Here is a 20,515-nt window from a genome sequence, read left to right on the forward strand (position 1 = left end):
TTAAATAAAAGAATAAAAAGTGCAACAACATATAATTATAATAATAATAATAATAATTATATATACATAGAATTAGAATTAATAATAATAATAATAATAATAATACTAAAGACGGTGTTAATACAGTAGAGAAAAATATAATCATAAATAACTGACTTTACTTAATAAAAATAATATCTGAGGAATGACATTTTTAAATTACCCAAAACCAGTGATGTCAACTTTATTGTGACTCTTTGGATTTTGTGAATAAAATATAATAGACTAGACTATTGTGAAAACACAACAAAGCAAATATCCTTCTCATTCTTGACCTCCTCCTCCATCTTCATTAACTTTCTCTTCCTTGTTGCCATTTCCCGTTGAACAAGCACATGGGGGAGGTTTTTGCTTTCTCCCAGACAACCCTTTCTGACAGAAATCGATATTTATATTTAGCCAAAGCACAATTTTTATTCCTAACCTTTCTGTCAGAGAGCCCTCTAGGAAAACTTCTCCCATCTGTAAAACAACACAGAACATCACATCCTGTTTCTCTGTAAAACACTGCTGCTGTTACTGCTGGCACAGTCTGACAGAATAAGAGTCAGGGACACACATCAACATCTGTATTTTTATTGCGTTTACTGTTTTCAGTGCTGTCTCCACTTCATATTGATTCTATTGGTTAGATTTGATTATGTTTATGTATCAAAACTGAGTCATCTTTGCTGCTTTTTAAACTGTGTTTTTAAGCATGATGACTTGCATCATTTTAGAAACATGGTTTGTGAATAATTTCAACAGGAACAATGTTGTGTGCCTGTCTGATGAGCTCTCAGCTCCAGAAGGGAAACAATCAGAGGAAAAACAAATTTAAGGGATTTTTCCAAGAGGCTGTCTGTTGATTGGCTGCAAATATCAAACCCCACAGAGCCTCGGTTTCCGCCACTTCGCTCCTGATATGAATTATCACATCAAGAGGAGAGGAAACAAGATGATTATAATGTGGAGAAGCTGAGGAGAAGATGCAGCAGAAAGGTGAAGTAGATAAGGGGAGGATAGAGAAAATTAAATCCCGCTTACAGGTGGTTATAAAATAAGAGAAGAAGTGCATATTAATCATTCACACAGCACGAGTTACTCTGGGAATGGAGATGAATCTGCTGGGATATTGTGACAGTTAAGAGGAAATATTCAAGCATAGATAAGAACAACACTGCAGGGCTTATCTGCACTGGCAGGAAGTAACAATTACTATATATTTTCCATTTATTGCTACTTCTACTCCACCATCATAATATAAAAAATGATCCACAAATTACAGTATTCCTCCTCTAGTCTGCCTGTGTCAGCTTCATGTCATGAGGAACGTAAAGTTCCCTGAAACTGAGACATTATCGGAGTATTTCCCACTTAGAGAGTACGCTATTACCATAAATGGGTGATGACTTCACTCTTAAAGATGGAGGAAGACAGTGGTGACATTAATTTCATGAGTAGGACGGAAGAAACCTAAAGCTTGAATAAGTAATGTCATTAATTTTAGAATTGTTTTTAATCAGAGAGTAAATGTGTTATTAAAGTTATCTTGTTAATTCATATTTTGAAATGTCTTTGACCTAATGATAATTTTTGTGTGGTTCAAAGGCTGTTTGACAATACACCACAGTTTAAACATTATTGTGGTAAAGTTTATAAACGAATTTGGCCTGGTGAACAGCAGGAATGTAGGAACGTCCTTTTTATCTAGTAGAACAGTCTGTCATACCTGATTGGCCGCTGTGAAATGCTGCAATAATACAATAATAACCTTCCAATGTCCTCGAATGAGACGATAATAAAGTCCCAGTGTCAGCAAACAAGCATTTCCTGGCCAACATTTGCATGTAGGGTCCATGTGGGTGGTAAAAATGGGCCCTATATTGGATTATCCATGTGTTCCATATAGGCCCTACACTAATTGCCCATGTGGGTGAGTTTGCCCAACACTCACACTTCCCCTCAAAACTGGCCCTAGCCCTTGTTTTTGCGCATTCCTGCGAAGGGCTAGGGTGTCCCAAACTTTAGGGAAGTGCTTTTCAACCCTTAAAAGCCCCATTTAATTTGAAGGGCTGTGTGATGCACACTTACAAACCCATCTCAACTGAGGGGAAGATAGAATTTCCCAGGTTGCATTGCGAAACTATCCAGCCAGGTGAGTTTTCCAGGAAGATGGCAGCCACCATGAGAAAACCATGGACATTTAAGTACTATTTTCACAAAAAAAGCATGGAAAAATTCCAAAATATGTCGGAATGTGTTATGTTTCTGCATATGCATTGTTATCTGTAAGCGTTCAGTTAGAATATGAATGCTTGAAAATTGCTAATTCACGATGAAGCCGACATGGATATCTACACAGTTCTCTGTGCAAGAAGCCTACGTCGATGATACGTGTGATGTAGGTGAACACGTCTGTTACGCTAATTTGCATGAAGTGGCGTCCCAATTCGTAGGTAAAATTCCCTACCTCTCAACACTACCCCTTCGTCATTGAGGGGAATCTATCTGATGAGTGCACTTGAAACCAAGGGGTAAGGTTAAAGGAAGAGAATTGGGACACTCACTTTTCTTATTTCTATTAACTTATTTCTATTTTTTTTATCTTCTATTTTATCTATTTATTTTTTTATTCTTGAAAGTGTGTATTTTTAATTACGATGCTGTTGTCATGCTGGAGCTGCCAAACTGCGTTTCATTGTTTTTAATAGTGACAATAAATTTTTATTCTATTCTGTTCTAAAATGGGTCACATGTGTGCAAACTTTATTAGGCATAAAAAAAATACATTTTTACCATAAAACGTGATCAGGTTTTGGACTTCGTCCACTTTTGTGTTGGGATCGGCTGCCGACTGACTTGGCAGGCATGGCTGCCATCTTGTTTTTACATGGATTGGTGTATTGTGCTCTTACTACCACTAGATGCCACAGAAAGTGTCCACAAACGAGGACAACAGGTCTGAGTTCAGCAGAATAAAGTGTAAGGTGCAGCAAGCCTAAAATCTATTGCCCTTACATGTGGACACAGGGTCACAGGAGGTTAAGTGAAATTTAAATGCACATTTTATACTTGTAAAAGAGGATTTCTACTCTTGTCTTGCTACTTTTACTTTAATAAAATACCTGGGGGCCCATAATAAGCTGAAGGCCCCCGCCTCCTATTTTTGTACGTTGAACATGTATTATTTATTGATAACACGTCACTTGTATGTTCATGTATGCATTTGGTTCCCATATAATACAAACATTTGCACGTAGCTGTCTCTGAATGTATGCAGCAGGCCACCAGTCAACATCTCTCACCTCTGGACATTATCACACGCAGCAGAGTGACTGGAGTTTCTCCACTGTTTGCGTCTCAATTTCACCTTATTCAGGATAATTTCCTCAATATTATAGCCCCTTGTCCCAATACAGTGGAGAGCTGCAATCAAAGAGCTGCTGAAGAAAGGACAGCCACCCAGCTGCGTGACAGCAGGAGGTGGGAGGCGCTGCTGAAAGAATCAATGCCTTTCCTACAGCAACTTTTCTCCAAAATAATTGCCCCATAATGACAGCCTCATGGGTTTTTATGTAAAAGAGTGAGTCACTTTTCTCGGCTTTGTGCAGTTGCGAGCGGAGGAGTGAAGAGTGGGAAATATTTTTTGAGGTAAACAGTGCTGCTGGAGTTCACTGCTACTCAAGTCAAAGTAGAAGTTGAGCAGCTCACTGAGGAAATGTTGGTGATGCAGTTTGTGCACAGTGTGAGTGGGCTGTCGAGCCAGAGGGGTCAGCTGTTTGTCTGCTACATTGAACATTAGATTGTATTATAAAGAGATGTGAAGTTGGGAGAGCTATTGTGCATAGACAATGTGAGGTGACTGGGAGTTGGAGCTCTGTCTTGAATGGACATGAATCACAAGCGTCAAAGATGAGCAACTGCAGCAAACAGTATCTTCTTTGATAAAGGATTGCTCGGCACTATGCACATGCACAGGCATGGCTGTTTAGTATCATTAAAGTTCTGGATAGTGCAAAGAGTGAGCCCTGAGCACAGGAGATGTCAGATACCTAAGGTAACCATAGCTTTTGGCCGGGAGCAGATATCATCAGGTGGTACCCAGCTGTCACTGTGTGTTTCTGCCCTCAACCACAACACACTTTAGTTGGAGGGCTGGCAGTGATTGGCCTAATCACTGCCTATCTGCTCCTGGCCTCCTGCTCTCCTCCTCTCTCTTACTCCAAATCCAACAGCAGGCTTGTTCAGCCTCCTCCCCCATCCTGCAAGCAGCTTGTTTTTTGCTCCTCTCGTCAGCCCAGAGCTGACAATCATCGCCATGCTGACTTGGCTGGGAAACCTCTGCATCCGATCTCCACCAGGAAGACCCATGCCTGCCAACCCTTGTCCTTACAATCCCGGACTAAGGACTGGTATTTCAAAGCCTTCCTCTGGTGGGCCACTTCGCAGCCTTCCTCCCATGGCACTGTTAGCTCGAGCAGAATTATCTTCTGGTCTTTGGTTGACCACAACACGATGTCCGGTCGGAGGTTTGTGTGCACCACCACCCAAGCAATTATCCTATCAGTATTGCTCACCTGTTGTAGCTTGAATATATGTGGGTCGGCTCCATTTCAGTGTGCCAGTGTACTGCTTAAAACGTAAAGGTGAGGTCTAGGAAAGCTGTTGAAAAGGACTGATGCTCATTCATCAGTTTTCTGTCTTATTAATCTCCCTTGACATGTTTATGTATTGGCCATGTGGTCATGGTGACGTAAACGCCGTTCTCACCACTGAATTTTAGTGGTGGATTTGACGTATGTGCCAGCTATGATAACTGTCAAATGGTGTGCAGAGCCCATAGATTTATAATAATACCTAGACACCAGATGCCAGGATGATGCCGTCTTATTCCAGTGGAGTTGCTTGCCTGGTGCATATGTCCAAAAAGTTCTTTGCCTTCGTGTCTAGTTCTCCAGTTCCCGCTCGGCTTACAGATTTTATGCTGTAACAATGTCACAAATGTGTTCCTAAATTGAAAATTTATAACAGAAAGAATCATAAGTGACATAGTTTGCAGTTTGAGGCCTCCTGTGAACAGTTTTACAGGCATCTTATGGAGAAAAAGCTTTTTGGGCTGCAGGGGATTTTTTTGCTGCAATACCATAAGTGGCCACTGGGAAAAAATTGGCTGCAAGGCTGAGCTGCTTTCCCGGGGGCCTGGCAGACTACTTGGTGCATTGCAAGCCTCCGCCAGCGTGTTAATGGTGCTGTTTGGCTCTAATGAAGACACAGTGGTGCTGAAACATCTGTTTGCAGAGCTAAAGGCTGCAAATTAATCTGCGTGTTCCAGTCCTTCCTTTTCACATGGATGTTTCTGAGATATTTCATTGCTGTTCCTTGTGCCATTATACTAGCTAGCATGGCTTAGAGCTCAATGAGTACAGTCAGCTACAAACACTGAGGATAATTTTGTAAAGAAGGAATCAATAACTAAGCTTAAAATGTGTTTATGTCTTGAGGAACATTAATAAGATCATTAAAGCCCTGCACACCTGCACAGCCGTTCTCAACCACTCTGGCTCTGCACTTGCGTTCAAGTTGGATGGAGTCAGGTTACAAAAGTTTATTTCCTAAGAAGAATGATAAGGGATAAGTCAGCCTGCCCTACCAGGTGCAAGAGAAAAAAACAGGAGAGAAGGAGCAATTTGTATCTGCCCACACACTGAGAGGAAGCCTAATCAAGCTGATGAGGTGACACTTGGGTGAAGCTCCTGATAGTGTTTATTTTGTTTTGTCACCAAATAAAGAGGACAAGTTTTATTGCCACTATAAAAACCATTGTATGAGGTATTCATAACCAGCAAAGGCCCAGATGACTGATCTTACATCTTGTTCTACTCACACTTTCACGCTCAAGTTATATACTCGAACTGTACATTTTCTCTCAAAGACTAAAATCTCCTGGCTCCTGAAGTAAGACCTCATATCACCTCCACCTGCTGAATCATAATCTTTCTCTTCTATACACTCCACTTGCTCCTATCTGAATCTTAAACGCTACCTCCACCTCTCTCCTCAGCTCTGACACCATTGCTTTTCTCCAGCCGGTCCTTTCTTCAGGAAATCATTTTAGCTTCTTCAGATGACATGACATGATGTGATCTGTTGTCTCTCAACTGCAACTCTGACCCTTCACTGCCTCAATTGTTTTTAGTGTTGGTATTGTTACAGTTCTTGGAGGCTCTGTATAACAGCACATATAGGCTGGAGTCTATCCCAGCTGACATTAGGCAAGAGGCAGGGTACACCCTGGACAGGTCACCAGACTATCACAGGGCTGACACATAGAGACAGACAACCATTTACACTCACATTTACACCTACGGACAATTTAGAGTCAGCATACTCAGGTAATGCAGGGTAAATCTTAGAAATCACTCCCTCTATTTATGACATATAAAAAGTAATTACATTAAAGCCCAATTTTTCAGAAGGAGTTAACTTTTGGAGTCACACATAATGGGGACTATACTTGTGCACAGACCCTACGCCATAGCCTATGCAAAAAGCCTACGCCGTTGTGAGCATTTATACTTTTGCGGTGGTGTCTGTGTCACTCTGCAGTTACACCTCCAAAACACTAGATGGCGGTGGAGGTTTCTGTGAAGTGCTGTATAATTTAGTTGATTTAAAACACACATTAAACACACATTAAACATGGCTTAATAGAGACAATTTCAAACACAAGTACACAAATCAACTTCACTATAACTCACAGCATTCACAGACAAACACTTGTCTTTATCTGGACACATTTTCCCCACAAATACAACATGGTAACGTTATTAGCACAAGCCTATGGCATTTTACATTGTATGAATTAGCCTTAGCAGCTAGAGTACTTCTCTCCACTCATATGAAACCAGGGACAACAGCAACATTTAACAAAGGTAACGGTACAAAATTCGGCTCCATTACAACTCAGAAGGTTCACTGACAAAACAACTGTCTTATACTAAACACCTTTTCCAAACAAATACAACATGCTAACGTTATTAGCACAAGCCTATGGCATTTTACATTGTATAAATTAGCCTAGCAACGAGCGGAGATTTCGTCTGCTTATATGAAGCCAAGATAAATCACACACAAAACTTAAAATGCTATTTTTGTGGAGGCTTTATTATCTACACAATTTATTGTTTCTTATCTGTGAAACTAAAGTAAATAAAAGCTTTGTTTCCACTGAGGGAAATGGTTTCAGCTTACAGAAACAGACAGGAAGTCTGCCTCACTGCGAAGCATAGTTACATTTTTGGGGAGGTGCACGTCAGGCTACAGCGTAGGTTCTGCGTTGACTTCAAGGTGTGGGGTCTAAATACAGCAGCAAACCTTGGGACGGACTTCCCTCTCTCTGACAGAAAAAGGAACTGTCAGCTCTTTCTGTAACCATGGAGAAAAATACTCCTGACCGTATCTGGCTGCATTTCTTTTTAGTTGACAGTTCTTTATCATTCTTAACCTGATTAGCACAGACAGTCAAGTCAAATCAAATCAACACCATTTTCTTAGTTCCAAAATACATCCTAATCTCTAACTCCGTCATGTGTGCACGAAAACTGTCTACCAATTGTCAGTTTGAGGTGAGGCAACTCATTATCTATCCTCTGGAAAAAAACTCACATTTGCAGGTATGTGGTGTTTCCTCCATTGCAGACACAAAGGAGGTACACTACAGTATACTACACTTGAGAGGAATGTGCTTTGTAAGCCTGCATTGATGCAGCCTTGCAGTCAGAGCGTTTTATAACCCATTTCCACTCCCCGCTAATTGGTTTGGGAAGGCACTTAATATTGCTGACCCTCATTGGACAAGTTAAAATTTTGACCTAATTATGGCACTGGATGAAAAGTTAAGGGGTTTTAGCTATTATAATTTATCCTGAGGGGGACATTAATGTCTGCAGCAGATTTCATGGTAATCCATCCAGTGAAATCCTTCAGTCTAGACTACAAGCTTTTTGCTGCTATACTTACTACTGGTCGGCTGTTGGCCTTCACAACCTGGTTCAGTCAAACCCTGATACACACACACAAACGTACCCTTTTTCAGACACAACCGGTGTGACACACAGTCTGAACAGCTTGATGAAGGAAAATGAGCAAGACAGAAAGAGGGAGACAAAATCCTCCAATCACCTGATGTGTCCAGGTGGCTTTAGAGATTAAAGGTAGACATCTATCACAGGGGACTCTCTCCTCTTTCTCTCTATAGGCAGGAAGTCAGGAGTTGGACAGTGTGTCAGTGTGTGTGTGTGAAAGTATAAGTGTCTAATCGAGCTTTATTTATAATCCACTGATAAAGCCAGAGCAGAAGGGAAGATAAGACAAAGCAGCTGACCAGAGTGAAACCACAAAATCCCAACAAAACAATAGAGAACAAACGGAAGAAAGAGAGCAGCACATTATAGATATGCCAATCTATTCAAAGAGTGTTTTAAAGCTGTTTTTAAATGTAAGTACTGACCTGAGGAGGAGGTTGCTCCACGATGCCGGAGCTAAAACGGTAAAGGCGCAGCTTTATTTTGAGCCTTGACCACAGAACATTTAACAGCTGCTGGTCAGCAGATCTGAGAAGTGCCACTGTTGTATGTGGAGTTAAAAGATCAGAAATATATGAGAGTGAGTGGGAGAAATGTGAGAGAGAGACACAGAGGATATGATATTGTCGGAGTCACAGTGAAGAGAAGACAGAGTTGTCGGAGTCGGATTTTCTGATTATTTTATCAACTCTGGTGCAACTACTGTTCATGCAAACTGCGATTTGTGACCCTGCAACTGACAGGATTTAAATGATAGTTGAACAGTTTCATATAGTTTAAAACTGTGTTACAGCGTATGTTTGAATGACAGCAATTAAATGATATATCTGAAAACATTTCCGCAGAATAACGCCCCAAAGCACCTTGAATTGAGCCGAACTGAGGCAGCGACACACCAGCAGGAAACAGAGAGACAGAGACAGATAGTTAGAGAGTGACTTCAAGGCTTCTCCCAGCGGTCATCTCCACCTGACGTGGATCGATACTGTAACTCCCAGCTGTCCTCTCTCTGACACCTCCTCCTCCTCTCCTCCCACTCTGTTCTCCTCACACAGACGGGATGGGACAGAAGGCGAGGGGAGGTGACACCACACCTGGCTTCAACTGTACGAACCAATAATTGTCACCAAATCCTTCCTGGCTTTGTTTTAATCTCCTTGTTTGAGTCCAGCAGGAGGCCTGACGCACGGTAATAAAGCCAGCCTGAACTTTTGTCACTGGCTTTGTTAATCTGCATGCACACTCTTATAATGAGAATATTGCTTACAGTGTCAAATGTAAAGGTTAATGTGCTCTGGAAAACTATAACCAACCTGCTGCTGTGATAGCTGTCCATTTTCCACAGCTTCTAACAGCCTCTTCTTTGACATTTAAAGCCACACTAATCATATATTTGTACCAACAATGTATTAAATGACTATATCTAATATGAAAAGGGTTGCATCAAACCCAGAGAGAACTATTTTGGCAAATTTATTGGGTTTATGGCCGCAAACTTGACTTTTTTGTTGCACTCTCACTGCTGTAATCGAAACCAGTCACTGACAGAAAGCCAGCAACTAGCCAGTGAGCATGGTGGACTGCTTGGCAGCTCGATCACCTTTACCAAACCAGTGAGTTTTGTCCACAGTGGTTTGAGCTCCTAAACGATTTACCTTTCGGTTGCCCAGTTTGGCGGCTCTGTCTGCAGGTGTTCCTGATGTTGTTCACTCAGGATTAAAGTTCCCTTTTGGATGCAGAATGTGATCTCTCACAGGTGATGTTTACAGGAGGAAAGCCCAGGTTTCAGGTTTTGAGGCAGCGGCAGGAAGGAGACCAGAGACATGGAGTTGTTGTTGTTGAATCCACTTTCAAGCAGGTTTTTTTATGAACTGTGAAAATACCTTATATACGCTTTTTTCAACCTTTGTTTGTCTGCCATTTTATTTTCTCTTGCTATACAAAGCACTGATAATTGCAATAAGTGCTGTTGAAATGAATCCATCTCCCCCAGAACATCTAATTTTCCCTCTTCTCTTCTTTATAGTTTAACAGAAAAATGGGTTTAAGACTTCTATAGACAGGCAGTGAATTGTGCAGCCATTTAAGTTGAAAACTTTACAAAGTGAGACATTATGTATAAAGAAACCAAAGGAGGATGAGGAGGAAGAATGGGTGGAAGAGATGCTGTGTGAATGCATATATGTTGGCAAAACTATACTTTATGAGAATAACTGCTAATTTAAAAATCCATGCACAAAAACTACAAGGCTGTGTCCCATCCTACTTTTCCCCCACCCTCAAAATTTCACCTTCACCGCTGCTCCTTCACGTCGAAAGGGGTCAGTTGTTATGGTTCGGGCATCTGATTAGGATCCTCCTGGGTGCCTCCCATTAGAGGTGTTCCAGGCACGTCCCACTGGTAGGAGGCCCCGGGGTAGACCCAGAACACGCTGGAGGGATTACATATCTCATCCAGCCTGGGAACGCCTTGGGGTCCCCCAGGAGGAGCTGGAAAGTGTTGCTGAGGAGAAGGACGTCTGGGGTGCTTTGCTCAGCCTGCTGCCCCCACAACCCGGCCCCATTTAAGCGGATGAAAATGGATGGATGGAAGTCCTTTCGAGTCATCTCTCTCAAATCTAAGTCAGCTATCTAGTCATAAATACCAAGTCAAATCAAGTGCAATCTTTAATCATTGCCAGTCAAGCAAATTTCAAGTCCTCAAAATTACAGTGAGAGTCTTCAGTCAAGTCATGTGACTTGTGTCACAACCCTCTGCCTTCTGGAGAGTGTAAAAGGATTTCATACGTGCGTCACATGAGGCCTATTATGATTATGAATAATTAGGTGTCCTGTGCCATAATGGACTTTTCCATGAATCCATGAATGATGGCAAGCCTTCCAGCTGAGTGTTTTTTTACTGCTGTGGCCAACTGCAGACAAAATTACAATGCATGCTGGTATTTTCAGCAGCTGCTATGATACTTGATGTTTCGTAAATGCACGACATGGTGTCAGTCTATAAGAATAGAAAAAATGGCTTCTTTTTGCACTATAAGAAAATTTCAAGTCTCTAACCACAGTATGTAATGGAACAAGTCTAGTATAACCTGAAGCTAAATTGTTCCTGTGTCAGATACCATGAAGACATTTTGGGAAAAGCAGACAGTCATTAACTAATTTAGAAGAAGATGAGGCAGGCTCATCCAAACTCAATGAATGCAATAAACATCCCTGAGTGATAACTGACAGGGTGAAACGACTGGAGGAAGTAAACGGTGTGAATATTGTAACTCGGTGACAACAGGCTCGACAGGCTACCTGATAAAGTTGTTATGTAGGAGGGAATTGGTGCAGGGCTAGTGGGCAGAGAAACACTGCTGTTGCCAGGAGGAGCAGGGGAGAGGAATAAGAAAAAAAAAGACAGAGAAGAATCTGATGAAATCCAATTGTACTTAGACATTTGGCTGTGAGGGGAAAGTGGACGGGGAATATGGAGAAAGAAAAAAGTGTAGGAGAGTCGGGGTGACTCAAAGAGGAGGAGAGCTGGAGAGAGGCAAAGAAAAGACAGCAGGGGGTAAAATGAGTTTTAAATAGAAATGTGTTTGGCGAGGGGAGTGAGGGAAGGTGTTTGGGGGGGGGGACTAATGGGTACAAAGGAGGGAAGGACTCAGGTGAAGGAAACAGACGAGGGAGTAGACCAAGAACACACATTTGAAGGAAGGAAAGGAATAGTAAGTGAGGACAGAGGAGAGGATGGTGGGATAAATTACATTACAGTCATAGAGTTTGGAAAGTGTAGAGGAGAGGAAGAAACAAGAGCAAAATGGGGACGGACAGGGTGGAAGAGGAAGGAAGAGAGGGATGAAGGAGAGGAAAAGATGAAAAATTTAGATTGATGAAGAGAATGAGGGATTTGCAGCAGGAGAATGGGAAAGCCAAAGAAAAGAGGATATAAAGGGTTTGAGCAATTTAGGGCGGAAGGGGACGATGGGAAGGATGTAAAGAGGATGAAAAAGGAAAAACAGCTCGGGGGAAACAAGGAAGGTGCAGCGTTGTATAACCAGCAGTACCATCAGGCGAGGGCAACCTCATCTCCTAGAGAGAAAATTCAATGTCAATTAAATGGATCTTTAAAAAATGAAAGCAACAGAAGAGAATAATAAACAAAAGAATGATGAAAAGAGACGTAGAGAGGCAGAAAAAAGTGTGCGTGCATTTGTATGTGTGTCAGGCAGCAGACAGCTAATGAGACATGATGAAAGACAGAGCGAGGGGGTGAAAACATAAGGGAAAAAGCATATGGACACCCGCAGAGAACAAAGGACGGATGAGAGGAAAAGAAAGAGAATCATTAAGTCGTAACATTAGCGAGATAAGAGCATGAAAAAAGCAAGTGATGCACGTTGTAGATTGTGTCCTGCAGAACAGCCCCGTACACGTTTCTGAAAACCAGGAATATGGTACATTTACGGTACATTACATCATGTGTTTGAAAGTGACGTAATGTATACGCTGACCTTGTCATTGGGAGATGGTGGGGATGGTGGATGGCGTAGGTGACATGTTGTTTCAAGCCCATGAAACAACAAAAAACAGTTGTGTTATTGTGAGTCATGGCTGTGTTTCTTTTTTCTTTCTAGGCTCTAAACATGAGTGTTTTGTAGCAGCCTGGTGACCTTTTTTCATCAGCCTTTACCTCCAAACATTTTAGCAAACAATCAGTGAGTACAGTGGCATGAAAAGCAGTTAGTTTTTACCAAGAAATTGCTGCTTTTCCCGCTTGTGATTGTGTTATTTAAATCCAAAACTTGATATTTTCCTCACCATAACTGAATGTTTTTGTCTCTAAATGAAACGACATATTAACCACAGTGTTGCTGACATAAGGGCTGCCCCCTAATACTCGATAAAACGTTAGTCGACCAGAAAGGTCATTAGTCAAGGTCAAGAAGATTTCATTGGACACTTAGTCATAGAAAAACAAAGAAACCAAATGTGAAAGGAGCTGCACCTTGTCAAAATAAATCAAAACCTATATGACTGGACCATGTGTGAATTTACTTTGAAAGGACAGACACAGGAAGTGTCCACGCTCAGCAGTCAGACAGGAGTCAGGTTAATTTCCAGGGCTGGTACCTGCGGTTATTCCACAGGCTAGTTAATAACATGTCGGGCAGGAAATCCAAAGAGTGGGATCATTTTGAGAAGGTGAAGGACGAACCCAAGGTGATATGTAAACTCATCTTCATTGGTCGACTACAAACATGACGTATCATCTGAAATGGGAACTGCCCATTGGTTCGACAGCCCATTGTTCCGACCATATTAAACTCATTGTTCCGAAGTCCGTTCCGAAATCATCATGATGCCCTGTGGTTAAGGTCTGGTTAGGTTTAGGCACAAAAACCACTTGGTTAGGGTCAGGAAAAGATCATGGTGTGGGTTAAAATGAAAAAGAAAGTGGCAAACACATAAGCCGTGAGCCTGCTCCGCCTCAAGCCGGTCGTGGCGCACCATACGCCCGCCGCAAGCCGTTCAGCACCGTGGACAGTCGGACTAATGGGATGTCGAACCAATGGGCTGTCAAACCAATGACATGGACCCATCTGAAACATGGAAGTAGCTACATGCCCATTAGCCCACAGCGTCATTAACAGGCGGCTCGCTCAGTGTGTGACGTGCACTTGTAGATAAAATATAGGCCTATATTAATGAAGGTTCATTAGTACGGTTTTGTATTTCTCTGTAATGTAGCAAAGTGTTAACAATGTTACTGATACTATTCTTTCTCACACCTTCAACTCAAACCACCAAAATATATCATTTAATAATTACATTTATATCATAAACATGCAGGCAACTAGTCGACTAATGGACCTAAATGATGACTATTGGTTGACGAGGAAAATTCTTAGTCAGGGGGCAGCCCTAGTTGAAATGCAGAAAGCACATCATCATTATCAAAAATAATGCAAGGTTTTGATGGTACTTTTCCACAGTGTTGTGCCCTGATGAGGCCATGGGCTCATAGTTATGTAACATTCACCTCTCTGAACAAATGAGCAGTAACTTCCTGTGAGATCTGGCTTGTTAGTTACATAGGCACTAACGAGGTAGAAAAAAGTGGTGTGTAACTCAATAGCATTTCTCGTACAATAAAGCTTCACATTCTGGTTGATTCAACATTTAACTTCAGCTGAAACTCACCCTGCTACCTTCCCTCCAAACATCTGTTCATTATGTCGTATTTGGCTTTTTCTGCCAGCCTCTCTTAATGTCAGAGACACTGTGTCATCCTTCACAGTTTGTGAAGGCAGAGAGGCCAAAGCAGCCAAAACTGAGGACAACATCACATTTTCACCTGCAGTGATGATGAGCCGGCCGTGACCGTATTATTCATCAATACTCATTCTGTCTGACACGGCGGTGACACAGTGAGACACTGTTTGGGCTCACATGAAAGGTCTTATTTAGCGCAGTTACATCACAATCTGGTAAAGGTTAGTTTACTCCCCAAATGACGATATGTGTATCAGTTACTCACTGTGTGTTGCTTTGAATTCATAGAGAAGACTTTGTTTTTCCTTGCATGCATGGTGAACGAAGAATCCAGAAAATTCTTGATGAATTGAAGTCAGAGGGGAACATGTTTGAAACTTTGAAATTGTGTGTGTAAAATCGCCTCAGTAGACATGACTGTGTGACTGTCAGGCATAAAGAGGCACTGGAGACACCACACTCTGCCTTCTCCACTCACCTCCCCCCCCCACATCTTCACCATCTGCACATATGGACTGTGTAAATTAGCAAAGTCTGACAGCTCTCGCACAATCATTATACTCCATATCCTCATTATGAGTCCTGATTATAATGCAGGCCAAGTTCACCATAACACACTTAAATAAATAAATAAACTGTGCTCACCTATCAAACTCCCATTTTCAAACGACGTCCCAGGGTGGGGCTAACGCTGAGTGTCGCGATCATCTTGACAAGGTGTAAAGCAATCAGTCTGATGGCTGTAAACACAAAATACTGCGGGGACACTTGTGGGTAATGTTGCAGGATGGATGCACTGACGCTGCAAGAGGAGTATGTTTAAGGAAGAATTAGGAGGGAATGAATGTTTATGAACCATGAGGATTTCCTGGCCCATGATGACGACTGGCTAATGAGAATGGATCTACGTGTTTAATTGGATCCAGCATTAGATGGACCGACCTCACGGGACGGCGCCATCCCAGTGCCAATACAAACACTGATGACTTTGGGTTTTCTGGGAACCAGCTGTTACCATCAATATGTGTTAGATATGATTAACACTTTACCTCTCTGCCTGAAGCCTCTTTTAGGAATAATATAATTCTGTTATATTATATCCCTCAGTACAATAACGCCTGCTGTTTTGGATGGGGTTATGGAAATGAATAGTCAATATGTCAAGTTCCCTTACACTGAATGAGAACAGGCCAACATCAGAAGGCAATTTGCAGCAATGGACATTAGTTTCCAAATGTAACCGGTGCAATTGACTGCACTCATGTTGTTATCAGGGCTCTGTGTGAAAATAAATTAGTTTATGTAAATCAAAAGCATATGCATTCAAAAAAATGTTCACGTCATATGCGAGTCTAAGTGGGTCCTGACAAACGTGATAGCCTGGATCAACACTCTTTCATCCTGACACATAGCAGTGCAGGGAGAACAGGCAGGTGCTGTGCATGATGGCTGGCTTTCTGCTCCAATTATGAAAACAAATTGTAGAAATTCTAACCATTTAAGTTTGATGCATGATTACGCTCCGTTATAACCTGCAGGTGACATTGGTTTCCCTCTCAGGGCCTCTTACCTTGTTTCCAATCCGCAGAGCAAAGAGGGAATGTGTTACAGTCATGCCCACGCTCGTGTGCGCACAGTTGAGGAGCCACTGGCTTCCTCAAATACTGATGGCATTCTTTAGAAGCTTCCGGTAATTATCAAGGTGTTTGCTGTTTTGAAAGGATTCACCTTCCTCTTCCTCCTGTCCTCCTTTACCCCCAGCATGAGGACCCTGGCCGACAGACTGACAGGAAGTTCAGAGCAAGGATCTGTGAGGATGTAATGCATTTGTAAAATGACGGCAATGCAAAGCTTCATTTTTTCATTAGATATTTTTTAGGACATTTTTGCCTTTAATTGATAGGATAGTGAAGTGTGAGAGGGGGAGAGAGAGGGAGTGACATGCAGCAAAGGGCCACAGGCTGGAGTTGAACCCTGGCCGCTGCAGCAACAGCCTTGTACATGGGGCACCTGCTCTATCCACTAAGCCACCAACACCCCAAAGCTTCATTATTTTCGAATGATCTTTTAATGTTATTGTAGTTTTACACATCACAACTTTGATTTGTTACAGTTTATCTGCTATGACATTAATTACACTTATGTCTCTTCACTTCGCCACTTCCAGAGGTGCCACGTGTGCAGGAAACACTTGTGCTTGGGACAATTACATGCTCTACAGCTGTCGCTATACCTCGCCAGAAATCTCCTTGTCGGGAATCTCCTTGCTTTACCGCCTCGCCACCTACTGCTCCCATCGATTTTGGAAAAGAACTAAAGGCCACAACAGCACATTTGCCGTGTCAGTGTCTCCCTTCCTTTCCGACACTATGCCACACACACTGAGTATAGAGGCTATTTGGGCTTCCAGTGGTGACAGCTCAGGAGTGCACTTGCCCTCACCAGTAGCAGGCACGTTGCCTGTGGTCCAATTCTTCTTTTATTGCCTTCACCTCAAATTTTAGGTAGTGCCCTGTGTGATGAACTCACTGCTTTAACCACAGCAGCAACATGTTGCCACTCACTGCATTTTCTTTTGTTTGTGACCCGACTGCTGTGGCCACAGAAGAGTATGTGCTTTCTAACCTCCACTTCACTCATAAGCACCTTGTTGTTGCCACGATTCACCGTAAAGAACCACTGATCAGCAGGTTCATTTCTATGCAGCAACATTCATGAGGTTTGCTTTGCATTTAAGGTTGAATACAGGTGTTCAGAGGGCGGGATATGAGGCTGATCCACATGCAGTAACTTCCAAGAGGACTGTGATTTATAGAGGGGACACTGCCTGCAGGTGTGCATGGCAGGTTTTAGAAATCGGAATATTTTTTGGTGCACTGCATTTTTTGCTTTTGTGCACACGTACACTTTCAGGGTGGATCATTTGCACTTCTTTATGAATAAGGCACTAATTTATCAGTCTGTCACAGATGGATCAACACATGTGTGGGCAATTTTAGCAATTACATAACAGTGATCTAGCCATTATCAGCTGTTATTCTGAATTCCGGCTGAAATCATATTTAGCCTCCCGTTTTACTGTAAGAAATAACAGCAGGGAGTGTGTTGAACAATGCTGATGAGGGAAAGTGGAAACAAGTGAGGGAGTAGGTGGGAAAGTCAGGTAACTGCAGGGTCAATGAGTTAAGTGGGAACAGGTGTGTGGGTGGGAGGGGATGTCAGGTGATCAGGGCTGGAAAGAAAGTCGAGGACATCTAGTGAAAGGTGTGCAGATGGCAGGTCTGGGGCGTTAGAGCAGAGAACATGGCCTGAGGGGAAGTGAGCAGACAGACACAGAGAGCCAGGCACGGCAAAGTAACCAAGAGACTGCAAAGTCCTTGTGACACAGAGAGCATGTTCTTAGTGGTGGTATTGAAGAGTGAGGACCACAGCAACATCTAACCTGATCCGGGTGACATTTGCAGGTAAGATTACATGCTGTTTAATGTGTTGTAGCTGAGGAGCTAACAAGCTACCCAGCCTGCAAACTGATGTTAGCAGTGCATTTTTTTTTTTTTTTTTTTTTACAGATCAATATTTGTCTTTTTCAGAAAGTGAAGGTGCAGGACAAGATGCAGGCTCATGCTTGTGAGTTAGCTAAAGAGGAGACCTAAAGCTTGTTGTTAAAAGTTTCTGGCTTTGTTCAGGCTGCTGTACGGCTGTTAGTCATTGTGATGATCTTCCTTGATGATAGAATTGTGGTTTTACTGATTTATTAGAAATGGTTTAAAGGAACAGTGGGTAGGATTCAGTGGCACCTAGTGGTGAGAATGGCAGATTGCAACCAGCTGAAACTTCTCCCAGTTAGGAGTCCGTAAGTGTTCATTGTTCAGGAGTTTTTTTCTGGGAGTTGAATTAACCACTGAGGTCTCTTCCTCTCCAACAACAAACGAACCAGGTGATTTACATAGGTAAGAACACTCAATAACGCAGTTTCATGCTGAAAATGTTTTTCCGATGCTGTTTGGCTTTTTGCAGGCGAACCGCTAGTCTAGAACCTGCTAATGTGTGCTGAACCTTTGTTTTTAAGAACCAGACCTTCAGGAGGGTTTTATTGTTAATGAAAGCCAAACTATCTGCAGAGTGTCCTCCCCTCCAAAACAAACATACCTGGTGATTGAAACCAGTGAAAACACTGAATAAAGCAGTTTGAAACCAGACTATAAAAAAGATATACAACTTTCTCCCTTTCGGTTTATGATTGTTTTTTTAAAGGACAGCACAGGATATGTGAGCAGGACTGTATGATGAAGCAGACCAATAAATGCATTTAAAATTTTAGATTGACATTATAGATAATTGGTATCTCTGCAAGATATAGACAATAGTTAAAAATCAGTCCAAAAAGATATATAAATCATTCACCTGGAAAAGAAAGAAACAAACAAAAACATATAAGTCGGGTGTTTGTAACCCACACAAGTGTTATGGTATGTGACAGGCATCTGTGCAGCATCACATAGTAAGTTCTAGCATACGCTACTGCAGCACGGCTCAGCACGGCACGGCTCTGGACAGCAGCCTGAATACCCTGCAGTCATGCAAAAGCTGTTGCCCGTTAGACCGAGTGAGAGATGTGGTTTTTTTTAATGAGTGCCGTTCCCTTATTCATTTAAGCAGCGCACTGCACTTATTACACTTGTTGAATTATGTAAGCTGATAAATATTTTACTGTGAGGTAAAAATGGCTCCAGTTTTAACTGTGGGCTCACAATTAGCAGAGAGTAAAGAGTGAGTAACAGGTGTAGTATCTGACGTGCCACATGTTATGTGATGGCCTGGGTCTTTCATGATCAGTTAGGGGCCCAGGTCAAGGATAGATAAGCTAGGTGAAAGGTTGGATTCCATCTAGATCGTCTTTCTGTCACCTGTCACATTTTGTTTCAAAGTTCACAAAAACAACCGAACTCTATATAGGCAGAGTACTTGGAGCTGTTTTTCAGAGCAGTTCATATTGGCTTCGAACACTCTCTCAGGCAATCTAGATGCTTGATTTGATGCTGTACATCTTGTAATAAACCTTTTCTATATACAAGCAAGATGGTGTCAGCGGAGTCTCCTTCATCACCTTCACATCATCGCTAATTAATAAACAACACAGGCAGCGCAGGAGACGAGAGCAAATGAGACCTTTGTTGGAAAATGACAAAGTGATTTATGTTTGTTTTCAATGACAGTAACAGAGACAAAGGAAAAGAGAGAAAAGATGAGTTTGGGAGGAGATCTGGATAAATGAATGTGAAACAGAGTCTGTGTTTAACAGCTTTCTGTATGCAGATGTTTGAGGCTGAAGTCAAAGCGTTAAAACTGTCATAGAAATGTCACAGGGCCCAAGTTATGTCTCTGATGTTTTAGCCTATATTCAGGTTACTTATCTGAAAGAGAAACTGATGCTTTCCTCTCTGACAGGTGGTGTTTCTCAGAGTCAAGGGTCCTTCCTTGGTAGGACTGGTCCTTCCAAAGAAGGATCCTACATAGGCAAGGCAAGAGTCCTTCCTAGCATTCGGTGAACACACATTGGAACAGGTGTCCCCAGGTGTGCGTCATTAACCCACAGCAGACTGAGGGTTTCAGGATACTGTGATCATTTTGGCTAATGTTGTTGTACAATTTGAACAGATGTAGCAGTACTTTCAGAGTCACGTGACTTTTAGGGAGAATATATTTCTGGATTATACTTTCAAAAAAACAAACAGGTAGGCTAATTGAAACTTTTGTGGCTCTTAGCACTGCATCACTGCTGTGAATTATTAATTTATCGACTGTGTGGTTTGCATGTCGCTATGAGGGGCATGACAGTTAGTCGGTATTTGATGACCAGGGATGAGAATGTGTTGAAATTTCCCTGCTGTTTTTTTCTAATCCACATGTTGTACATATATTTTTTGTATGTGTGCATATTTTTATCATGTTTCATCATGTTTCTTGATTTTTGCAGTACTTGTTTTTTATTTTTGTTTTTTTGTAATTTCATTTTCTCTCATGTTTAAAAGCAAATTCTTTGTATGTTTAAAACTTACTTGGCAATAAACTGAACTCTACTTGTGATGTGATTAAAAAATAGTAATAATAGCAATTTAAATGACCATAAAATTAATTTTCTGTAGGAT

The sequence above is a fragment of the Epinephelus lanceolatus genome, chromosome 17 (genome assembly GCF_041903045.1).
Source record: "Epinephelus lanceolatus isolate andai-2023 chromosome 17, ASM4190304v1, whole genome shotgun sequence".
Classification (NCBI taxonomy): Eukaryota; Metazoa; Chordata; class Actinopteri; order Perciformes; family Serranidae; genus Epinephelus; species Epinephelus lanceolatus.